The 23,616-nt window shown below is 44.8% G+C and overlaps 1 long non-coding RNA gene across 1 annotated transcript; it reads left to right on the forward strand.

The window, feature by feature from the left end:
• Positions 1-15,171: 15,171 nt before the first annotated feature.
• On the forward strand, positions 15,172-22,761 carry LOC117515979. The gene is made up of 3 exons (XR_004562272.1): positions 15,172-15,371; positions 17,070-17,405; positions 22,715-22,761. It is a non-coding gene; the product is annotated as an uncharacterized LOC117515979 (long non-coding RNA).
• Positions 22,762-23,616: the final 855 nt, after the last annotated feature.

Genomic DNA, 23,616 nt, shown 5'->3' on the forward strand with positions numbered 1-23,616 from the left:
TCAGAAATAATTTCTCTATTAAAAAATTAAGCCTCCTCCACCATGGCTCTTATGCAGTCATTGGTGTCCGTCTATTTATTTGGAGGATATCCCAAAACAAAGCAATGTTTGCTTTGAGAGTGCTGATGGAGAAGTAATAACCTTTATTTAACCAGATAGAATTCCACTGAGATTGAAACCTCTTTTACAAGAATGACCTGGCCAAGAAAGCCAGCAGCACACGTCAGAGTGCACAGGTTAACCTCAACATGAGGACGTTGGTGATAAATAAAACAATCAGTTTGGTCATAATAACACTGCACATGAAGTAAAGTCTCAACAAGATTTGGATTAGAAACATAGGCATTGAGCAAAAGAATCCCATTCGTGATCTCATAAAATAGGCCGGAAGGTGTTCAAGGAAGTCAGTCTGGGCAGTTTCAGTTCAGCTTGGAGAATGTTCCAATTAGAGGAAGCTGAAAAACTGAAGGCATTTTTTCACGCTTCAGTACAGACACAAAGTACACGAAAACATGACATGTCATTCGAGCGCAGAGCATAACAGCTTTCAGATCTCTGAAGTAAAGTGGATAAATAGGTCGGAACCAGTCCAATAAGAATTGTGTAAAACAGAATCATCCAGTGTGTATAATGCCTGACAGACAAAGAGACATGCCCGCTTTGGCACACAACTCACAGTGGTGGGTGAGGCGGCTACAACCAGTGATGAATCTCAGAGCGCAATGATACAGCAAGGTCAAGGACTGTAGACAACTGAATGAAGCACACCTATACACGACATCGCCATAGTCCAATAAGGGCAGGAAGGTAGCAGTCTGTCAGGAGCTTCAGAGCACTTAAGGACTTAAATACTCTATATACTTAAGTATAGAGGAGGCCAGAAGGACTTGCATTGTGTATTTGTGGATTTCGAGAAAGCTTATGACAGGGTGCCAAGAGAAGAGTTGTGGTATTGTATGAGGAAGTCATACAAACAGGGTGAGATGTGCAGTGGGAATGGCAAGGAGAAGGTGGGATCAGTTCTGAGTCCTTTGTTGTTTACAACAGTGATGGACAGGTTGATGGACAAGATCAGGCAGGAGCCTCCATGGACGATGATGTTTGCTGGTGACATTGTGATCTGTAGTGAGAGTAGAGAGCTAACTGATAATAGTCTGGAGACATGGAGATACGCTCTGTACATAAAGGGAATGAAAGTAACTTGGAGCAACACTGAGTACATGTGTGTGAATGGGAGGGAGCCCAGTGGAACACTGAGGTTACAAGGAGTAGATGAGTTCAAATACTTGAGGTTAACTGTCTAAAGTAATGGAGAGTGTGGTAGAGAGGTGAAGAAGAGAGTGCAGGCAGGGTGGAGTGGATGGAGAAAGGTGGCAGGAGTGATTTGTGACCAAAGAATATCTGCAAGTGTGAAGGAGAAAGCCTACAAGACAGTAGTGAGACCAGCTTTGTTGTATGGCTTAGAGACGGTGGTGCTAACAAAAAGACAGAAGGCAGAGCTGAAGATGCTGTGATTGCCTTTGGGAGGCATGAAGATGGACAGGATTAGGAAGGAACATATCAAAGGGACAGCACAGGTAGGACAGTTTGGGGACAGCGTTATAGAGACATGACTGAGATGGTTTGAGATGTGCAGAGGAGGGACCCAGGGTGTATAGGGAGAAGGATGGAGCCACCAGGCAGGAGGAGAAGAGGGATGCCAAAGAGAAGGTTTATAGATGTACTGAGGGAGGACATGCAGGTGGTTGGGGTTACAGAGGACAGGGTGAGATGGAAACAATTGATGACCCCTAATTGCAGCAGCCAAAAAATGAAGAAGTCTGCATCTCAAGGCTTTTCTGCGTACTCTTAATCTATTATGAGATCACTTTTTTGAACAGACATTTAAGGATTTTAATCTCTCACTTTACAAGTCAAGATGATCTCAAAATATTTTCTGTGATAAAAGTAATATTTTGGATGGACATGTTCGTAGTCTGGATGACTGTGGCCCTTGATATTCTAATAATTTTCAGTAAAGATTGTGTGTTAGTGATGAGCAGTCATGTTTTCTGTGTTGTGTGGGCCGCTGAAGAGGAGGTACTGCTGGCCCACCATCACCAGATGGCGCCCTGCTTGGAGTGCGGGCTTCAAGCACGAGAGGGCGCCAGAGCCACTGGGAGTGACAGCTGTTACTCATCATCAGCACCAGCTGTCACTCAGTCAACTCATCACCATCACCATAAAGGCCGGACTGCAACTCCACCTCCTTGCTGAGAAATCAGCTACCTTGGAGGTAATTTCTCTGCTGACTTACAACATTGAGTAATAATCTGAACTTCTTTGCAGCCGTTTTCCTGTGGTGTTGCCTTATCTGTGGGATTGGCGTTTGGTGTGATCAGCGACGGCTTTGCTTCACACCCCAACCAGATAAGTGGTTAGACAGGAGCTGCACGAGTGTGTGACGGGAGGTGGAGGTGCTCCCTCCCAAAAGAACACAGACTGTGTGATTACTGAGTGTGCGTACTCACACTCACCTGTGCTGTTTCTGTTCTCTGCCAGCAGTACCAGGTCTGACAGCTGGAGACGGTGACCACCTGGGGACCCAGGACTTGGCGGCTTCGGTGTTCTTCAGATCCGTTGGCGGTGAGGGCTGTGTGGGATCCGGCTCGGTTCTGGACGGGCGTCTCCTATCCTCAAGCCTGCCCACACGTCACCCAACGTGTAATTGACTATAGTCCCAAACTGATTGTTGTCTGTATTCCGTTGTGCACAATTTACAACATTAAATTGTTACTGTTTGGCTTATCCATTACCCGTTCTTTTACGCCCCCTGTTGTGGGTCCGTGTTCCTACACTTTCACAACAGGATTTCTCGGCCAGCGTCATGGATCCCGAGGGGCGTCAACCATCGCTTGAACAGCCAATGGAAGAGCGAGGTGCACAGGCGCCAGCAGGAGGCGTGTTAGGTGAGCTGCAGCACATCTTAACCGCTTTTACTGCTCGGTTGGACTTAGTTACCGAGCAGAGCATTGTTCTCAATAGAAGGATGGAGGCTCTCATCGCCCAGGTGGAAGCGCATGCTCAGGGCGCTGCTGCAGCACCTCCTCCTGCTGACCAAATGCCAGAGACAGACATTCCATTGGTCGTTCAACGAACCCCCCCCCACCTTCCCCTGAAGCATACATAAGCCCTCCGGAGCCGTACGGAGGCTGTGTGGAGACGTGCGCGGACTTCTTGATGCAGTGCTCGCTCGTCTTTTCACAGCGTCCCGTCATGTATGCGTCAGACGCTAGCCGGGTGGCTTACGTTATAAATTTGCTTCGAGGAGAGGCACGCGCCTGGGCTACGGCGCTCTGGGAGCAGAATTCACGGCTCCTAACGATTTACACTGAGTTTGTGAGGGAGTTCCGACAGGTGTTCGACCACCCTCACAGAGGCGAGACCGCTTCAAGCGTGCTGCTGTCGATAAGACAGGGGTGTCGGAGCGCAGCGAAGTATGCAGTCGACTTCCGCATCGCGGCAGCGCGAGCCGGCTGGAATGCTGTTGCACTCCGCGCCGCCTTTGTAAAAGGACTGTCTCTGGTCCTTAAGGAGCACCTGGTGGCGAAGGACGAGCTGCGGGATTTAGACGGGCTTATCGACCTGGTTATACGGTTAGACAACCGATTAACAGAACACCGACGGGAGCGAGACGAAGGGCGTGGTCAGGCACAAGCCGTCCCTCTTCCTCCCGGGTCCGAAAGGGAGCCGACTTCCCCACGCTCCACAGCCAGGGCACTCCACGTGACGACAGCTCCCCCTGCTGACGTTGCTATGGAAACGAGCAGGGCCAAAAAGCGATCAGATTAGAGACAAAGGAGACTGATCCGTGGAGAGTGTTTTCTCTGCAGCTCAACCGAGCACACACAGAGAGAATGCCCCAAACGGTCAAAACAGCAGCACTCCTCCTTAGAGACTGGGCTAAGGGTGGGTCACAATACCCACGCGGGGAGACCCCGAAAATCTGCACGTATCCCAGTCACGATCCTGAGTGGGGATCTAACCCTTCACACCCCAGCACTGGTGGACACAGGGTCGGAGGGGAATCTGCTGGATAGCAGATGGGCAAAGGAGGTTGGGCTCCCTCTAGTGGCCTTACCGTCACCATTGTCGGTGCGGGCACTAGATGGCACCCTTCTTCCACTAATCACACACCAGACACAGCCTGTGACTTTAGTTGTATCTGGGAATCACAGGGAGGAGATTGTGTTTTATGTAACACCTTCTACCTCCCAAGTGATTTTGGGTTTTCCATGGGTGTTAAAACACAATCCCCGGATTGATTGGCCGTCTGGGGTTGTGGTTCAGTGGAGCGAAACCTGCCACCGGGAGTGTTTAGGATCCTCGGTTCCACCCGGTGTGACAGCTAAGGAGGAGGTTTTAGTCCCCCCCAATCTGGCGGCGGTGCCAGCCGAGTACCATGACCTTGCTGACGTCTTCAGCAAGGATCTGGCACTCACGCTGCCCCCACACCGTCCGTACGATTGTGCCATTGATTTGATACCGGGTGCTGAGTACCCGTCCAGCAGGCTGTACAACCTCACGTCCGGAACGCAAATCAATGGAGACCTACATCCGGGACTCCTTAACTGCCGGGTTGATCCGGAACTCCACCTCCCCGATGGGTGCTGGTTTCTTTTTTGTGGGCAAGAAGGACGGCGGACTCCGTCCATGCATTGATTACAGAGGGCTGAACGAGATCACGGTTTGCAACCGATACCCATTACCTCTGTTGGATTCAGTGTTCACGCCCTTGCATGGAGCCCAAATTTTCACAAAATTGGATCTTAGGAATGCTTATCACCTGGTTCGGATCCGGGAGGGAGACGAGTGGAAGACGGCATTTAACACCCCGTTAGGTCACTTTGAGTACCTGGTCATGCCGTTCGGCCTCACCAATGCGCCCGCGACGTTCCAAGCGTTGGTTAATGACGTCTTGTGGGACTTCCTGCATCGGTTTGTCTTCGTATATCTAGACGATATACTCATCTTTTCTCCGGATCCTGAGACCCATGTCAAGCATGTACGTCAGGTCCTACAGCAGTTGTTGGAGAACCGGCTGTTTGTGAAGGCGAGAAGTGCGAGTTCCACCGCACTTCTTTGTCCTTCCTGGGGTTCATAATCTCCTCCAACTCCGTCGCCCCTGATCCGGCAAAGGTTGAGGCGGTGAGAGATTGGCCCCAACCAACAAACCGTAGGAAACTGCAATAGTTCCTCGGTTTTGCAAATTTCTACCGGAGGTTCATCAAGGGCTACAGTCAGGTAGTTAGCCCCCTGACCTCCACAAAAGTCCCCTTCACCTGGTCGAATTGGTGCAAAGCCGCGTTTAGGGAGTTGAAACGCTGGTTCTCGACTGCACCGGTTCTGGTGCAGCCCGATCCCAATCGCCAGTTTGTAGTTGAAGTGGATGCCTCTGACTCAGGGATAGGAGTCAGAGGCATCCACTCCCCAGAGCGGGGAGTCCGACAAGGTTCTCCATCCATGTGCCTACTTTTCCCGCAGGTTGACCCCGGCTGAAAGGAACTATGACGTCGGCATCTTCCGATCCGTTGGCGGTGAGGGCCGTGTGGGATCCGGCTCGGTTCTGGACGGGCGTCTCCTATCCTCAAGCCTGCCCACACGTCACCCAACGTGTAATTGACTATAGTCCCAAACTGATTGTTGTCTGTATTCCGTTGTGCACAATTTACAACATTAAATTGTGACTGTTTGGCTTATCCATTGCCCATTCTTTTACGCCCCCTGTTGTGGGTCCGTGTTCCTACACTTTCACAACATTCTGCTTGTTTTCCACAGACTGAGAAGCTCTAGCTATATCTTAATTTTCAGAGATATTATTCTAATTTCCAAAGACGTGTTAGATTATTGTCAATATTCTCTCACACCCCCACCCCTTAATTCAACATGACTCCAGCGTTGTGTCAGAGATATATGATATGATGGTTATAGAGTCTTGATTATGGCCACATGTTATTTGCAAGATACAATTTTTTGTTTGCTTGAATGGAAGACTTTGTCATAAACTGACACATTATCATGGCAGTGCCCAATAACACCAAAACCCAATTGTTACTCAAATCTCATTAGCCAGAGGGCAGCTCTTAAACTTAAACTTTAACCAACTAATTAAGCCCTATCACTGAATATGACCAGAAATGCTGGTTTTGACCTTTGTCCCGTAAGAGGAATGCTGTAGCTCTGACACAATGACCATCGGGTTCTTGGTCACCTCCCTGACTAAGGCCCTTCTGCCCCGATTGCTCAGTTTCGACAGGCAGCCAGCTCTAGGAAGAGTTCTGGTGGATCAGAACTTCTTCCATGTACCGATGATGAAGGCCACTGTGCTCATCTGGGACCTTGAAAGCAGCAGAAATGTTTCCGTACCCTTCCTCATATTTGTGTACAGACTTTGACTTCATGCTTGGTTTGTTATATTATTAGGTATTGTGTGTAGAATTTTGAGGTAAAAAAAAGAATTTAATTAATTTTGGAATAAGGCTGTAACATAAAATGTGGAAAAAATAAAGCGTTGTGAATACTTTCTGGCTGCACTGTAATTGAATGGGAAAGTGCATCTGCGTGCAGCAAAAGTGCAAACAGACACTTGTAGAGGTGCTCGCTTATGTCAACAGTGACATTTATATCTCTGGTTTCTTGGCCTTTGAGGTCAAGAGATGCCTGACAAGATCTTAGTGTTTGATGAGGCTGATATCTTTGCAAGATTTTGATTCATCCTGTCTTACTGTATGGTTTTGAGACATTTATGTTAACCAGTGTCTTAAGGCAACAACAGACACCTCTGATAATACAACCCCAATTCCAATGAAGTTGGGAGATGTGTAAAATGTAAATAAAACAGAATACAATGATTTGCACATCCTCTTTGTCCTGTATTTAATTGAATGTACCACAAAGACAAGATATTTAATGTTCAAACTGATAAACCATATTGTTTTTGTGCAAATATTTGCTCATTTTGAAATGGATGCCTGTAACACATTTCAAAAAAGCTGGGACAATGGTATGTGTTACATCACCTTTCCTTCTAACAACACTCGATAAGCGTTTGGGAACTGAGGACACTAATTGTTGAAGCTTTGTAGGTGGAATTCTTTCCCATTCTTGCTTGATGTACGACTTCAGTTGTTCAACAGTCTGGGGTCTCCGTTGTCGTATTTTGCACTTCATAATGCGCCACACATTTTCAATGGGCGACAGGTCTGGGCTGCAGGCAGGCCAGTCTAGTACCTGCACTCTTTTACTATGAAGCCACGCTGTTGTAACACGTGCAGAATGTGGCTTGGCATTGTCTTGCTGAAATAAACAGGGACGTCCCTGAAAAAGATGTTGCTTGGATGGCAGCATGTGTTGCTCCAAAACCTGGATGTACCTTTCAGCAGTGATGGTGCCATCACAGATGTGTAAGTTGCCCATACCATGGGGACTAACACCCCCCCATACCATCACAGATGCTGGCTTTTGAACTTTGCGCTGGTAACAGTCTGGATGATCTTTTTCCTCTTTTGTCCAGAGGACACGACGTCCATGATTTCCAAAAACAATTTGAAATGTGGACTCATCAGACCACAGCACACTTTTCCACTTTGCGTCTGTCCATTTCAAATGAGATCAGGCCTAGAGAAAGCGGCGGTGTTCCTGGATGTTGTTGATGTATGGCTTTCGCTTTGTATGGTAGAGTTTTAACTTGCACTTGTAGATGTAGCAACGAACTGTGTTAACTGATAATGTTGGGGAAAGTGTAAGACACGGACCCACACCAGGGGGCGTAAATGAACGGACAATAGAGATGCCAATAAATACAATTTAATACTGCAAATGTGCACTACAGGTCAAGATACTGCTTTAGTCTGTCAATTAAAGTTCCACAAAAGGTGACGTGTGGGCAGGCCCGAGGGTAGGAGATGCCTATCCAGAGAAGAGCTGGGACCCACAAGGTTCCACCGCGAACAGAGACCTGCAACACACCGGAGCCGCCAAGTCCCGAGTCCCCAAGTGGCCACTGCTTCCAGCTGTCAGATCCGGTACTGCTGGCAGGGAAAACCAACAGGTTACGGTGGGTGTGTGTACACCCAGCAAACAGTCAGCAAAAGTACAGTTCCTTCCTGAGGGAAAAACCTCCACCTCCAAACACAGGAACTCAGAGTACGTGCAGTGCCTTATGAATCACTTAATCAAAGTCTGAAGTGAGGAGTGGAGACACCAACTCCTCCAACTTCCACAAACTCGGCTACAAGCTGCAAGTGTTCAAAAAGGTTAACGACTGCAAAAAGCTCTGCTGCAAACACGTGTGCGTACGGCACAAAACGGCTGAGCAAGTTTACCTGACGGGTAAGCTGATAACTCGGCAGAGTAGTGATGTCTCTCCCAGGCTTTTATGGATGAGGTGGTGATGGGATGATTACTGACAGCTGTCAGCTCCGGACTCCTGGGGCTCCTGTGAGGCAACTGCGCCCTCTGGTGCCTGAAGCCCGACGTCAGGCAGGGCGCCCTCTGGTGTTGGGCCAGCAGTACCTCCTTTTCGGGCGGCCCACACAACAGGACCCCCCCCCCCCCCCCTCAACGGGCGCCTCCTGGCGCCTGACCAGGCTTGTCGGGATGCCGCTGGTAGAAATTGGCCAGGAGGGCCGGATCCAGGATGAAGCTCCTCTTCACCCAGGAGTGTTCTTCGGGTCTGTAACCCTCCCAGTCCACCAGATATTGGAAGCCCCGACCCCTCCGGCGAACATCCAGGAGCCTGCGGACGGTCCACGCAGGCTCGCCGTCGATGATGCGGGCAGGAGGCGGTGCTGGTCAGGGGGTGCAGAGGTCTGAGGTGTGGCATGGCTTTATCTTAGACACATGGAAAACGGGATGGATCCACAGTGAAGCTGGGAGTTTCAGCTTCACTGCGGCCGGACTGATGACTTTGGTGATGGGAAATGGTCCAGTGTATCTGTCCGTCAGTTTTGGTGAGTCCGTGTGCAGAGGGATGTTTTCAGTAGATAGCCAAACCTCCTGCCCGGGCTGGTAAGCAGGGGCCGGGGTGCGTTGGCGATCTGCATGGCTCTTCGCCCTCATCTGGGCTTTCAGAAGGGCAGAGCAGGCTGTTTGCCAGACCCGACGGCACCTTCTCAGGTGGGCCTGGACCGAGGGGACCTTGACCTCTCCCTCCATAGCCGGAAACAATGGAGGCTGGTACCCCAAACATACCTCGAACGGGGAGAGGCCGGTCGCCAATGAGATTTAACTGTTGTGGGCGTACTCGATCTAGGCCAGATGTTGATTCCAGGCCGTCGGGTGCGCGGAGGTCACACATCTCAGGGCCTGCTCCAGATCTTGGTTAGCCCGCTCTGCTTGTCCATTTGTCTGTGGGTGGTACCCGGACCAGAGGCTCACAGTCGCCCTCAGTTCCCTACAGAAACTCCTCCAGACTTGTGAGGAGAACTGGGGACCATGGTCTGAGACAATGTTCGTGGGGATACCATGCAGATGCACGATGTGGTGGACCAGGAGGTCTGCAGTCTCCTGGGCCGTTGGGAGCTTCGGGAGGGCCATGAAGTGGGCCGCCTTGGAGAACCGGTCCACTATCATCATGATGGCAGTCATTCCCTGGGACGCAGGGAGACCCGTGACGAAGTCCAGGCCTATATGGGACCAGGGGCGTCGAGGCACCGGCAACAGCTGGAGGAGTCCTTTCTCTTGTTGGTGTACAGCCTTGCCCCTGGCGCAGGTGGTGCAGGCCCGGACATACTCCCGGACATTGGTTTCTATTGAGGCCCACCAGAATCGCTGCCGGACCACTGCCACGGTTCTTCGCACCCCTGGATGGCAGGAGAGCTTGGAACCGTGACAGAAGTCCAGGACCGCAGCTCTTGCGTCTGGTGGGATGTACAATCTGTTCGATGGTCCACCACAGGGGTCCGGGTGACGCGTCAGGGCCTCCCTGACGATGTTTTCTACATCCCATGTGAGGGCGGCGACGGACCTCCTCTTTAGCAGTCGCACCGGGTGGGACCGAGAATCTTAGACACTCCCGGTGGCAGGTTTCGCTCCATTGAGCCACAACCCCAGTCGGCCAATGGATCCGGGGATTGTGCTTACTCATCCATGGATAACCCAAAATAATTCTGGAGGTAGAAGGTGTTACAAAAAAACTCAATCTCCTCCCTGTGGTTTCCAGACACAACCAGTATTAAGGGTTGTGTCTGGTGTGTTAAGTACCAGTACCTCCACTTCGGGCAGCCCACACAACAGATAATGGTTTTCTGAAGTGTTCCTGAGCCCACGCAGTAAGATCCTTTACACAATGATGTCAGTTTTTAATGTAGTGCCGCCTGAGGGATCGAAGGTCACGGGCATTCAATGTTGGTTTTCAGCCTTGCCGCTTATGTGTAGAAAGTTCTCCAGATTCTCTGAATCTTCTGATTATATTATGGACTGTAGATGATGGAATCCCTAAATTCCTTGCAATTGAATGTTGAGAAACATTGTTCTTATACTGTTAGACTATTTTTTCCACGCTGTTGTTCACAAAGTGGTGATCCTCGCTCCATCTTTGCTTGCGAACGGCTGAGCCTTTTGGGGATGCTCCTTTTATACCCAATCATGACACTCACAATTAGTGTCCTCAGCTCCTAAATGCTAATTGAGTGTTGTTAGAAGGAAAGGTGATGTAACACAGTGGTAAACATACCACTGTCCCAGCTTTTTTGAAATGTGTTACAGGCATCCATTTCAAAATGAGCAAATATTGGCACAAAAACAATAAAGTTTATCAGTGTGAACATTAAATATCTTGTCTTTGTGGTGTATTCAATTGAATATAGGTTGAAGAGGATTTGCAAATCATTGTGTTCTGTTTTTATTTACATTTCACACAACGTCCCAACTTCATTGGAATTGGGGCTGTAGGTCTTTTTGGAGAATCTTGTGGTGCCGCTATGACTTTGTGTCAAATGTACGATTACTTCAGGACACTCAGACGAGTAGTATCACTTGAATTGTGAGGGAGCACCAACAACATCAGTTTGATATGATGTTTCTGTGGGTATGATCGAGCACATAGGTGCCTCAGTGTTGAGGACCTCAGCTGCTGGAGAAAGCCAAGGGTACACCGCTGTTTCACCTGCTTCTTTTTGAGAAGTGGGGATTTGGGTTGTTGCTTAGGATTGTTTGCTAGTATGGTGGATGTCATGGAGCTCCACACCAGCACATGCTTCCAGACCTGACCTTTGAATAAAAGCATGCAATGCAGGTCAGCAATGGTCAACAATTTTCAGCAGTGTCACTGAAGGAAGTTCCTCAAGAGGGAGGCCAAAGAGGATGTTAATGAATGTGGTGAGGGAGGACGTGGATGTGGTTGTTGTGACAGAGGAAGATGCAGAGGACATGGTGAGGTGGAGATGGATGATCTGCTGCGGTGACCCCAAGTGGGAGCAGCTATAAGAAGAAGCGTTCCACTCCTTTGATGCTAGGTGTAGAAACATTTAACATCAATGTAACTTAAAGCTGTACAGCCTCTGGGTTTTTAAGATTTACTGATAAAAAGAATTTTCTTTGGCACCACTATAATTTTATTCCTTGGCATTTAAATAGCGGATTCATAATATGATTTTGCCAATTTGATCAAAAATTCACGCTATCTGGAAACAATTTAGAATTTCTCCCCTTGAATGGGAGAATTTCAAGCCATCAGATGTCATGTCCTACATTTGGTAGCTATGTAATAGATCATGTGGGGGTGTCCCCCTATCTGCAACAGGGATGCTGGGAAGGATACAGCAACTGCCAACTGGAGTAAAGAAAGGCAGCGTGATGTCAGCTGGCAAAATAAATCAAGATTGTGAAAAAACTCTGAAACATCTTATTTCTGGAAAAACAATCTATGTTTCTCATATATTTTGTCAATCTTCTAAATCTAAAAATACTGCTTTTGAAACCAGATTAACACCTCTGAAGTGATTTCCAAGACATCTTACAGATGCTAGCGTGCACATCCCGGGAACAGGAACGTGCATCACGTGAGGTCAAAGGTAATTTCAAAACCAAATGCATGCACACACACATGTCCTCATGTAGACAGCGTTAAAAAGAAAAGAAAATATTTGCTATGGAATGTTCTCTTCATTAAAATGAGCTGTAATTTTCCAACACGTTCCAACCCCCCCCCCCCCCCCCCACCACCATAATGCTTGGATTTCTGTAGAAACTAAATTTCGGCACTTTTGTGAAATTTGAAAGACCGTAGAACCCATCCATGATGTGGCTTCTTCTGTTCCATGTAAGGGTCACTGCTGTTTGTTGAGGTACACACTGGACATGCTGCCAGTCTCTTTCACACACCCACACAAACTCATTCATACTCTCTTTGACAGTGAGAGCACCCACAGGGAACCCATGCAAATACAAGGAGGACACCAAAACTCCACACCAGGTTGGAATGGAACCAGGAACTTTCTCTCTGTGAAGCAACAGTTTTAACCACTAAGCCACCATGCTGCAGCAAACCCAAAGCAAAGCAGTGGATATATGAAATTAATTTTCTGCAGTACATCTTTTTTAACCTTTGTCTATCAAGTGGAACCTGAACGCTGTAAATCTTATGAAAATCTAAAAGAAATGTTATTAAATAAAATGACAGATCATTCTAAATAAATACATTAATTAATTAATAAAAAATCGAAACCTGGTTATATCTGATTTGTGCTTGTGGATGTGCACATCTGTTAACAGCCAAGTGGCCTCTGTGTGCATGCATGTGTGTGTACTGCGTATGGCTTCGATCACAGAGAAAATGGGGAGAGCCGTTTGGTATGCTTATGTATTTTGGGTCAAGGATGAATGCAGCGAAAATAGAAAGTTGACAGGGCTAATATTTTTGGAGAAATTAGGGATATTAGCTAATAACAGTGAACAATGGATGTTGATAATTAAATTCTGTACTGACACGCCATTCCAGCAGGGGGCGGTAAATCATCTATTTATTAAAAGCAAAGTGGGGTCTGTATAATAATTGTAAATACGTTAAAAATACATGGATGACACAAGAACGTGAAAACACTTATTTCCATTGTGGTCCATTTAAAAACTCAAATGACAAAATAAAAGCAATAATAAAATAATAACAACAACAACAACAACAGTAGTAATAGTGTGTATATGATAAAAAGAACCTAAACAATTTCTAAATATATTAAGATAGCAGTTTAACATTTAAAAATATTATGTCATTAACAGGAAATAAAACGTTTGAGTTCTTCCTCTAAAAACTGTTGAGGTCTAAGGTCTAAGGTTCTCAAAATATTCTGGACTCACACGCCATTCCAACTCATTATAGAAATTTTGCATAATTTATTACCACCTTTGAAAAATGTCAGCTACCTATTTTATATACACTACCCAATCTGGAGCCCGTGGATCCTCACGGGCAACACGCTAGTTGTTATTTTATTCTCATAAATAAGAAGTAAGTGACAGTAATCAGGAGTGAGAGGTCTTCCTCGTTGCGGATGATCTCTGCTGCCGTCTCGCTCTCTGATTGGTCCTTCCTCCGCCTTTGCGCCGCTGTGACGTCAGCGCGGAGAGAGTTGTCAGACGGCGCGCAGGCTGGTGAGGAGGCAGAAGGAGCAGCTGGAGGAGCGAGGAGAAGGCTGCGTTCAGTATCTTATAACAGCAGAAAAGGCCCGACGTAAACGCAGAAAAATTTACCTGGAGAAATTAGTTTATCGCCTGAGATTTTCCTCCGGAAGCAGCTCTCCATCCGAGGACAGGTGCGTGACGCTTTTGTTAAATACACACTGTTGACGGCGGGAGCGTTAAAATGTGTCGAAATGCGAAATGTATGTTCAGATTGCAGTTTACTTTAAAAACGACGAAGCGTCTCATTTAATAACTACAAACGCCTTTTTCCATTGCGTTTAATAGATATTTGCTTAAAATTCACATTTATGAGCAGACAAACTCGCCTGTTTCAAGTGCGTCAATTAAATTGCCTTTTTCTCGGTCTCCTATTTAGTTCATTAGCGCTTATACCAGCAGGATAAATTTATTTTTTTTTGATAAACTAATTTTAATCAGTTTTCGAAGTAGGCAGTTTATAAGTCATTAATAAGTAGCGCTTCACTGTTGGTCAGCTGAGCTAAAAGCCTAAATCAGAGAAAATTAAGGCGTGTTAAAACCAAGATTGAATCGAATTTGAAAAGTTTACAGAGAATCTTTTTTGTTTCGTATTATTCTTATTCTTATTAACCCACCACTGATACAGGTTGATGGTCATTGTGAGGTTCCAGGCCCCACACATTAGTCACACTGAGCTTTTATAACACACTGATATTTTCATCAAACTTACTTGTATCTAGTGTCTTTTTATCGTTGTTTTTCACAATGTAAAATATCTTTATGCGTTTTGAGTGATGCCTGAAATTAAAAGTAAAAGTGAGCTCTGCTGTCTTATACAGAACATTTCAAGAACAATAAAATGATAAATGTGATCACGTGGGTAGATTTCAACCCAAAATGTGACTCTTTTTAGAGGACTTAAGTGACCTTTGCCTTTTTTTCCTTTTTTGTAGGGGTGGAATTAATGATAGCTCAACATAAATATAGGTAGTAAATTAAGCTTTTAGGTTATATTGATGCACATGTTAAGAAGTAAGGATGCCTCTGACTGGCACCTGTCATACAGACCACACATACATTTGTTTCAGGAGACATATAGCAATCTAAAATCTTTTAAATTTTTTTGTTTTGTTTTTTGAAAATGAAATGACTTGCCTCTTGTACACTCAAAAAATTGCGCAAGCTGAATTCCATTTTGGACAGGATTTCCATCCAATAACTACATGTAGTCCCAACTCAAAGGACACCCATGAACTCAATTCAGTTTGGATTATATATATATATATATATATATATATATATATATATATATATATATATATATATATATATATATATATATATATATATATATAAAATGATAAAATGCAAATTCTGCCTATAATTGAATTTTTTTTTGTGCAAATCTGATCAGTATTCTTCTTAGGTGTCAATGACAAGCAATATAACTGTCATTTTAATTGTAAAAAATTGTTTATAACAAGCATTTTCATTTGTGTATCTTCTTGTGCATCTGCACCTCTTTCTAGATGTCTGCTGAAGCTTCTGGGGCTTCACTGTGAGAAGGGGGTTTGTTTTTGTCTTTGGTTATCTAGCTGTATGAGTGTTAAATACCTGTCATAAAGCTAGATAACCGAAAGTAGAAATGACCTCAGTAACATCATCCAGTGGAACTGATCCCTTTGGTTTTAAGAGCTCCAATGTGCGTTTTAGCTTTCACACCCATCAGAAAGGTAAGAATTCCATTTATGTTTTTTCCTCTGTTTTTTTCTTCTTCTTCTAAACACAGTTCGCAGTAAATCTTGTAGAGTAACTGTCTGCTAAGACTGCATTTGGTCCCACTTCAATTAGAATTAAATTATCATAGGGTTAAATAAAGTTGTTGAAGAGTTATTTATACTATGACCATGTAGATTTCACACTATAATAGTGTTTAACTCTGTTTGGTTTATGATTGAATGTATTTCCAGCAGTGTCTGTTTTACTTTGCAAAATTTACTGCATTCGAAATATTCTGCACAGTATTAACCTTTAATTGCTTTGTTCATTAAATTGCTAGCTCTTTACCTCTTATGGTGTGAATATTGTTTTTTTTTTTTTTGTCTTGTGCTAGTTTACATCGTTTTGTTTCAGAAAATTGATTGTTTTGTGAAATGCATTGTAGGTTTAAATGCATACAGTGTGCATCGTATATCAAAACTGAACAAATTCTTTGATAACTACGTCACCAATGCTGGTCAAACCTAGAAGTTGTCAGATCATTTTAGACCCCGCCCGGTTTATTTATGACACATAAAACCATCTTGATTATGTGTATTTGCTGGGTGATGCTCATTCGGTTTTTTGCCCTGTTTTCAGCGTTATCTTTGGACTCTGCTCGCATTGGGAGCTGTCCATTCAGACCTTGTGCCGCATGGTGCTGAATGTTAAGCAGGTCACCCAGGAGGTGGGGGGTGTGCAAGGATGGAGTCTAAATCAAGACCAGGTAAGACTTCAAAAAGTTCTACATAATCAAACACAGGATAGTGTTAATAGAAAAATAGTCTGTGGGCTCATTATGGTCAATTGCGGTCAACTGCTTTTTGACTGACCTTCTGTACAGGAGGGTGCTACTTCAAGTCCCCACCCGATACACATCCAACAGTAAAAAGGGGTATCTATCTTATTTTGTGGTGTATAAAGTGAGTAGGAAAGACCTGTCCATTGAAGCTCACCACGGCATGGCCAAGGATGTGTGCAACCCCCCCCCCCAAAAAAAGCTCAGGCATGAGGATGGAACTTAAGCTGCCGTAGTCAACTTTACTATCTCCAGGACGGCCAATAATGAGGTTGAGTGTTGTAGTACTCGACTTGAGATTTTAAAAACGCGCACACATGGCATGTGTATTCAAACTTAATCTTTGAGTACATGCGCTACATTGTGTTTGGGTTCACTTGAGAAGGGTGAGGCCATCGTGAAGACAGAAGCTGAACTTTTCAACTGGGTACTTCAGTGCAGTGCTGTGCATACACTCGCTGAATGCCTCCAAAGCCTAAAGAGCACCAACGTGAGATGAGTTCTCATTCACGCTGTTAACGACCTATTGCAGCTGAGCTTTGCTGTCAAACCAGGCTAATTGCTTCGTCTCAAAGCAAGATACTGGATGTGTGAAAAGGCCGCAGTCCAAGTCTTTTCCAGAGCTTTCGTTAGCGTGTGAACATGGCGCACCTCTTTAATGAATAGAAATAAAAACACTTGAGACTTTGTGGAAGGGACGGCCCTGTTTTGTCCGTGTTGGGTTTGGAATGTGAACCAACCTTTAGTGTTTTTATAACAGAACAGACGTCACCAAGGGGTTTGACCCTTTTTGATTTGTAACCAGTGTTTACACGCGTTGTTGTGTTGGTTTACATTACTAAGTGCAAAATGTTCTCTGTTTTGTCTCCTGCAGCTGCTCCTGTTGTATGGGCTCCTGATTAACAACACTAAATGATTGAGGATTCCCGCAAAGGGGGTACAATCATCATTAAAAGAAAACGAGATGGGGTGGGGGGTGGGAGGGAATTATCTTGCCCCACATTCTCCCTTATTTTTTTTTTCTTTACTCAAGAGCCTCTAATGCCATCTGTAATGCCAAAGGAGGGGAGGATGAGGGTGGGGGGGTGCTGTGCCCATGCCAGGAAGCGGACAAAGACCTCGCCGGATCCCTGGAGTATGGGCGCACTCAGAGCAGCCATCTTGGGAGACGCTGCTGCGACATCTAAAATGGCTGGGTTGGCACCACGATGTGAGTTGCGTCCTGTCTTTCTGTCGGGTACTGGGGGGCGAGCAAGTGGGCAAGGAGGTTGGGACATGCATGTTTGTTTGCGTGAGCGGTTTGAGAAAGTGGGAAGTAAAGGGGGGAGGGAGGGTTGAGATGGAGGGAAAGAAGAGTTTTTCCATTTCCTCCTGTAGTCACACATGGCCTCTCGCTTTTCACTTCCTGCTCCTGCTAATTAGCAGTTATGGGGTGATATGGGGGGTGGGGGGTAGAAAACAAATTTAATGAGCTGGCACCGGTTGAAGGAAACCTGCCATCCTCTGTCGTCATGGCGCTGGTTCACCCTGCTGTGGCGCACATCACCGCTGCTACCTGACAAATTTCAGGATTAATTCATGCAAAACTGTGAAATTAATTTTATGGTGTTTAGCGCCATCAAAGTTTTAGTTCGTCGAACCCTGAGGTTGTTTTTTGTGGTGTGACGATGGGATAATTTAGCAGTTGGAATTTAGTGTGTATAAAAGTAGAACCACTGTACTCTTGATTTTGATTTTAATTAAAATAATGAATCTTTTATATTGGGATGCCATCCATAAATTGCATGCATGCATAAGTGCATATGTTTGCCACGATTAACTTTTTTTTTTTTTACAATGTGCAGCTATGCGAAGCTGCAATTGCACACAAAGGATCCATGTTTTGAATTTTGCATTTTAACCGTTGCATATTTAAATTCCCGGTTACGCCATTTGTTCCATGTGTGGTTAATTTGAGACAAAATTTTAAAATGTTACTTATTGCCCGTGCATGTCAAATAGCAGGGCTGCAAATCTTTCCTGATGGCAGCTCCACTTCCTACAGAAGACCGACACACGTGAGCGTGCGTGTCCATGGCCACATGTGCAGCTGCAGTGCTTGTGTGTTAATGAACAGCACCATGCGTTTTCACATTATCATTCATCCCCGCTGTCTCCCCACCACCACCACCACCCAATAGCTGTTTATTCTCCTCCCCCGCCCTCCCGGAAAAAAGCCTGCTTTCCCACCATTGTGGGAGCTGGTGCTGCGGCGGGCCCCGGTCTGGGGGGCAGGGTGGGAAAGACCCTCCAGACTAGACATGAGCAGATGCCTGAGACATTAGACTGTCGTGCAGATCACCGAGGTCGGGAGAGCCACTGAGTTTTAATGCGTGCAGAAGCGTATGCGTGTTTGATATGTGTGTGTTTGGGGTGGAGGAGGGGGTGTAGTCCAGGGCCTAGAGTGCCACCTGACTATTCATTAGTCTATTCAGGCTGCTCTGCATGTCTGAAAGGCATGTAGATGTTTTTTTTTTTTTTTAAACCTGTTTTTCCTTCGTCTTTCCAGCTTCACCGGTGTTATGTGCACATACAAGCATGCACTGAGGTTCACACCATGTCAGCCAGTAGAACACAATTTTCCTTTAGATTGTAGGAAGTGCAAGTTTTCAGTATCACACTGGGTGTGTTAACATATTTATAAAGTCGAGAGTCTGATCTCACTTGTTTTGTCAGCCATGCACACATTTTAAAATCTTTTCCTCGTTTCAGGAAATCATTTGTGCAAACAGCACTTTTCGATTTGCACATTTAAAAAAAAAAAAATCTAAAGACATTTGGTGCATCACTGCAAATGACTCATCTTATGAGCTAAATGATGTAACCTGCAGATAATGATTATTAATGAGCCTCGCACTGTGCACGCTCTTCCATAAGACGCGGGAGGCATGTGTGGCTCGCGTGTCAGAAGACTGCTCCATCTTTTTATTCATGTCAAAGATTCAGGGGCTGTCTTTGTAATTGTGTTTGTGCCGCTCGTCGGTGATATACAGCACGCCGCTTCGGGCAGATTGGACAGAAGAGAGAAAACAAGGTGAAGGCGAGAAATTAATCTTGAAGGTGGCTTGCTTTCTGCTAGTACAGAGCTTCACGGAGAAAGAAAGAGGGGAACAAAAAGGGGAAGTCATTGCTGTCGCAGAATAAAATTGCTAAGAAATATTTGCTTATTGCAAGGGGGGGGGGTGTGTAAAGCTGCAGGGGAGGAAAAACATGCATGTGTGGAAGCAGCAGAGGTGCATGTGAAGCACATGGGCAGCCATGTTTGGAGTTAGCTTGTGCAGTGCCATGCGACAGCATGCTGTATCCTCCTCCAGGAGGTGGGTATGGAGGGGAAAAGGGAAGGTTGGCGTGCATTTGCATATGGTCATGGTTGCAGCGTTCGTCGTCACACACGTCCTGGACAAAGAGGCGGAGACTGAAGCAGGAAAATGTAATCATGCGTTCTGTGGCTGCAGTCTGTAGAGTTTAGTGGAGATACAAATGAGTACCGTGTGCAGGCGCATGCAGACTATTGCTTCATGGGTTCAGTGCAGTGTGTTTTATATTTATTTTTTAACTAACTACAAAATTTGGGGCCGGTAACCTCAAAAATGAAGACAAACGCCACACTGTCAATATGTTTTTAACATGCAAGATTAGATGATACCGACACAGGAGGATGTAGGATGAGGATTTTCCTTTCCATGCTGCAGGACCTGCAATGGAAGTGCGGACACAGTGCTGTGTAAAAGTTTTAATGCAGCCTACAACTGTAACTCCCCTAAAAAAAAAAGTTCCCCTACTATGCCCTTCATCAGTGAAACCAAACATTCCAACTGAAAACAAACAGGATTTTTAACCCCCATATTTCATTAAATACAAACGATCAGGTGTGAAGTTGGAAACCTCGTTGCCAAATTTAACTTGAAATGTGTCACAATCACTCAGTAATTAATTGTAAAAAAAAACTGTTTTACCATCAGCTGCACAAGCATATGTTATTAAATTATGTAGGTTTTTTCCAAAAACAAATGTATTTTTAAAGGTGCAAAATGGTCATGCCTTTTTACCTGTTTATATTTATTTTGAGAAAGTGGCAAAACGACTGTTGTCTGTGTAGTGGGCTTCCGTAAATGACAGCTTTGCCTCATATTAAATGGCTAATACAAGTGATGTACACTATGTACTCATTGGAGGTGAAGTCACAATAGCAGTCTCCCAAGAGTTAATTTACCAATACACACCGGGTTTGAGTCCTGTTTTTTTCCTGTCATGTTTCATATTGTTTTGAGCAAATGACAGTGGCAAAGATAACAGTAATGTTTGATTTCCCGGCAACGTCTTGGATGTTATCGTCACACTTCACTGGCACACAGGTAGGGTTAATCAATTTCAAAATAAATCAGTCAATAACGCCATATTTGAAGTTTTTTCATGTCATTCAGGCCACTTATTTGTCAGTCTGGTGTATAATGTCACACAACTGTGAGGAAAATACAAGTGGAAAAGTACTTTAGTGGTCTAAGACGTCACTGTATTCATCTGACTTATACACGCAGTCTAGTACGCAACGTGCAACATGATGACGTGTCAGCACCGTGAACTCTGGTTCCCTCTTGTCAGGGTGATGCAGAGATAAATTGTTAGCTCCTGGGTTACCTCTTTGGTTTCTCCTCACTCTCTGTTGACACTAACAGCTCTTCTGTCTCAGCTCACAGCCCGCCCAGAGTCTTGGACAAGGTCCAATGTGGGTCAAGCAAGGCTCATTGGGCCTCTTTAATGCAAGTTTGTCCAAAACTAATCTAGCACAGAGCTCAACATTAAGTATCTTAGCGGAAGATGGAGAGAAGTTTCTACATCTCAGGCTTTTCAGATTGTCTGCTGGCTGTTGCGTCCCTGAGTAGGGGTCCTGTGTGCTACGATGGAGGAGAATTAGGTGACTGGGGCTTTAATACGACAGTCCTTTGTAATCATGTCAGGAGGAGATGAGGTTCTAGAGCAGAGAGATTTAGGGGGAATCCTCAGTATGACCTCTTTATCTCTGCATGATTTCTTCTTATTGGTCAATTTGGTGCTTTCATGACCACAGTTTGCAAAAGTAGTGCACAGAACAAAAAGTAAATGTGAATCAAACAAGAAATGGTGGGTTTGGTGCACCTTGCACTGGATACATGGATTTCATCATTGTATCAGAAGTTCAAGTTCACATCTGCAGCCAAGCGGAGAATAACGGGCGTCTGTGGCGGTAGGCTGGGGTGTGTAGCCTTTGACCTCTGCTGGGGTTGCTATGGGAAAGAGTCCGAACGCCTCAGTAATGTACGACTGAAAAGGCCGAACTGTCAGAGCTGTCCAGGAGACCTCAAACCCCCACCACTACCACCGCCGCCGCCACTACATGCACACATACACTAACACACACAGGGCATGAGCTAACTTGTTCACTGTAAGAAAGCTCAGATTTCTAATTCATCTTAACATTTTATACACAGCCCTCCTTGGGTATGTCTGCACAAGTTTTTTTCTGTTTCACGCATTGTTTCCCTGTCGTCTTTTCTGCCAGCAACTCTCGCGGATGCGTTGCATTTTAGTGTAAGTTGTAGCATCTGTTGGAGCCCATCAGTTATTAGACGTTCCAGTGTTTGATGTTTGATTGACTGTATGTCGACGCGGGCTGCAAAAACGTGCAAGTGTGGCCTCATTTATGGCTGCATTCATTCAGGGGAGGGGTTTCCCAGAATAAAAGGGAGTGTATTTGCATACGCTGCATGCTGTCTGCAGAGAGGGAGCAGTCCAAAAAAAGATATCAGTGGTGGACAAAGAAAATGAAGACAAATCCTTCATTGTGGGGTTTGGTGGGAGAAAGGGTCTGTCTGAATTGGGGAGTGGGTTAAAATTGACAGAGAAAGAGTTTAGGTTGCTTCCCTGTTGGGATAAAAGCCTTGAGATGCCTCCATGCATACAGCCTGAAAATGAGAGAGAAAAACGTTCCCGTTTTAAAATGGCACGGAAAGAAAGTTTGCAACTCTGAGCAACAAATTGTCAACAAACTCATCAGGTTCATTTAAATGAAAAAAGCTTAGGTTTGCAGAAACATTATCACCTTTTTATATCTGCATCTAAAAACATATCTCCATAGACTTGCATTTATATGACAGTTATAGGTGGACTTTATTAACAGTTTAGCCCTGTGGGGCCTTTGCTTTAATATTTTAATTTCTGCACTTGTTAGCTGCTCAGCACTTTGCAGTCTCCTTTAAAAATATTGTATAAATCAAGGTTATGTTTATTGTGATCATGAATGTTTCATTTATTTTTTGTTGTTTTTTGTTTGTTTTTGTTTTTGTTTTCAACAAAAATGTAACTACGTATTTTCCTCTGGGGAACTTAAAATATGTATTACAAAATGGGTTGGAACACTCAAAGGTGAAATATTCATTTCCGGCAGATGAGTAGAGTTTATGGAGCCATACTTATTTCCAATGATCCATCATTTATCCCCAGGACGTGATGAGATCTATGAGCGTGTCTGCAATCTGAACCAGACTGTGGAACCAAAATGCACCAAAGTGATGCTCAGACTGTGGAGACATCAGGATGTTTTTTCTCCACTGCTGCAGAAAAAATTTTTATGAAAATACTGTGAAAATAAAGCATGCAACCTGTACGATGTATGGAATGATCACACCTGCTTTATACATACTGTCATTTGTGCTCATACATAAAAAAGCTGATATAATTGACTGAAATGTTCATGTATTTCATGTGCACTATTTATTTCTCACAAGATGTTTGCATTGAATGAATCATGTCTGATTGTTTCTGCTGTCAAAAACTCGTGGTGTCTTTTAATCTAAAAATAAAAAAAAAATCTGTATTTTTCTCAGTGTTGTTAATGTAATATTTTGAGTGGGGTACTTTTGTTTGTTTATTTATTTGTGGTCAGCTGGTGGATGCGCCAGCATGATGAAGGCATTAATTCTCAAATGTGTTTATTTTCATCTTCAAATGGTCCATATATAAATGTTAAATAATTTCGGGCCGGGAACGTGTTGTGTTTTTAATCACGTGCTTAAAAAGCGATGAGTGACCCGCCTTTAATTTTTAATTCGAGATCAGACGCATCAACCTGCACCGAATTGGGAAAGTAAATCAGAAGCTGCTGAATACTAAATAATAAATATAAAAACTTATTTCGAACGTGTTCATGTCGTTTTTTGGTATAATTAAATATATGGGAAAAATTTGTAAATTGCGCAACGTCTAGACTGAAAGAAAATAATTTAACCTATTTAGGCTGCAGGCCTCCTCTGGACCTGTAATCAGGTTTTTGGATGACAGGACGTCCTGGATCCAGATATCGGACTCAAACAACAGATGGATGCGCGCGCGAGACCAGCACGAGA

Source organism: Thalassophryne amazonica, chromosome 8 (genome assembly GCF_902500255.1).
Source record: "Thalassophryne amazonica chromosome 8, fThaAma1.1, whole genome shotgun sequence".
NCBI classification, from domain to species: domain Eukaryota; kingdom Metazoa; phylum Chordata; class Actinopteri; order Batrachoidiformes; family Batrachoididae; genus Thalassophryne; species Thalassophryne amazonica.